Here is a 2,433-nt window from a genome sequence, read left to right on the forward strand (position 1 = left end):
TATATTTTTAAATTAATATAAAAAATAAAAAATAGAATAAATATTCAGTTCGGTCATTGTTCATTTTTACGAAGGATAAAGTTATTCTTGCTTTAAAAAATGGACACTTCGACTTTTAATTTTTTTGTTTTGGGACAATATGATTCCTCTAATACAAAAAATCCATTAAATAGTAACGACAATTACTTTTGTGAATATTTTATTTACATTTTGTGAGAGTTTTAGACTTCCACAAAATTTTTTCAATAATAGGACTAATTATTACCACTACTACCAATACTTTTTTTATCATCATTATTATCATTTCTACCTCTACTATTTTTATTGTGTAATCATATATACTTTATCAATATCGTTATCTCCTCTATCATTATCATCACCAATACCAATACCATCAATATTAATGTTTTCTTATCTCATTTTTTGTTCGATGTTATTTGATGAGCAAAAATTAAAGCTTACGAATGTCGCAAGTACACAGGATCACTCAAGTAACACCACGGTAAGTGGATATCATTTTCACGATAATTAAAGGATTGATCAAGCAAATATCATATTAAATACCTAATTAGATTAAAATAACCTAAATTGATGAGGAAAAATTTTATATCTTGCTTGGAATCTTAAGTGCTTGAGAGACAGTGAATTTGGATGTTGATTGAGAGAAGACAATGATGGTGTGAGTCAAGGCCTTTAAAGATGTTTATACTCTTAGGAAAACCAAACCTGTTTACTTATTTTGAAGTATGCAAAAATCTTTCACGACAAATCTTTAGTAACTAATTTCCAATTCCTTGGTTTCTCAGTTTCTCTTTAATCAACTAATTGGCAGTTAATTAATTAAAGAGTTTAACACAAAAACTTATTTAGTTTCTAATAAGATTTAAAAGTAGTCTTAGGTCAAATTACATGTCACTTATTTAAACTAGTCCTGTATATCCAGTTAAACTTTAGAAGAAAACACAATTTTCAAAAGTTGTTCTAATCTGAATTATATGTTACTTGTTCAAAATTAGAGTGATTGAAAATCATGCATGTGTCGCATACTAATTGAATCACTATTCCTAACTGAATTCAAAGAGTCATGTGAAAGAATTTTCAAGTTTTAATTCAAATATTAAATTTTTTAATTATAATAAACGAATTCAAAAGAGATTAGCATACTTTTTGATGCTACTAATCCGGATGAAGAACGAATAACTCAATTATGAAATAAATCAATGCAAGACTTCAAAATAATATAAACTTAGATTAATAATCCATAGAAAACATACACAGAGCTCCTATGCCTTTGACAGAAGATTAATTACCCATAAAATGAAAGAAAAACAAAAAGAAAATTGTGCCGACGAATGGAATGGAATTTAGACCCAAAGATCATGCTTCTGGATGCCTCTTCTTGTAAACCTTGTTCACTTATTTATATCCTAAGTCTACTTAAAATTTAAATTCAAAACTATCCTAATCTTATCTTCCGGAAAGAAAGATAAGGTAACTAACTACTTACTCCAAATTCAAATCAAAACAATAATTTAAATATAACAAATCATAACAACCAAATCTTTTATGTTTTTAAAAGGAATTAATAACTAATCTTTTAGAGTCTTAAATATTTTGGATGTGATTAATACTTCTAATAATGTGAATAATTAAGCTTGGACCTTAATTGTTGCATCCTGAAAAATGTAATTGTCTTTATGTCCGCCTTGCATTAGAGAAATTTGGGGCGTAAGCCCAAATTCACTTCCAGGGAACACACACGTTGGCCGTGTGACTAGGAGGCTTGAAAGACGCCCGGTGGATGGAGGCAAGGAAGGAGGGCTGTCGGGCGTGTAATTTGGCCGCCAGGTGTGTGGCATGACCGCCAGACATGCATTTGAAGAAGTCTAAGGCACTATTTTTTTGTGTCCCAAAAATGATGGTGGCGTGCGGCACAAACTAAACGTCCACTATAGACATCTGCATATTATTCTAAAACTTTGGATGTTAGTTTTTTAACGCAACTGGAATCGCTTCATTTGGATTTCTATAGCTCAGGTTATGATCGTTTGATTATAAAGATGTCAGGGTTGGGACGGCGTGCATGTAATCTGGAGGTTTTGGTGTTTTTAAGGTATGATTTTGATTTTTTAGGCTACGCTTTTGCTACTTGTTTTTTTCTTGTGAAAAAAATTTGATTCTTACTTGTTTTTTAGTCAAATACTCCTAAAAATACAGAAACATTATTCCAACTTTAAATATTCGAGTATTTATGAAATTCTATTAAAAAAATATAAAAAATTGGATTAAAACCTAAGAAAATGAATGAAAAAACTTTAAAAATCGCTTAAGATGACGTGTTATCATTATTTTTTATTTTTAAAAGATATTTGTATTGTAATTACTTTTTTTTCGCTCAATATCAATTTCAGTTATGATCTTTCTCCACTTAAC

This window comes from Arachis ipaensis, chromosome B03 (genome assembly GCF_000816755.2).
Source record: "Arachis ipaensis cultivar K30076 chromosome B03, Araip1.1, whole genome shotgun sequence".
Taxonomy (NCBI): domain Eukaryota; kingdom Viridiplantae; phylum Streptophyta; class Magnoliopsida; order Fabales; family Fabaceae; genus Arachis; species Arachis ipaensis.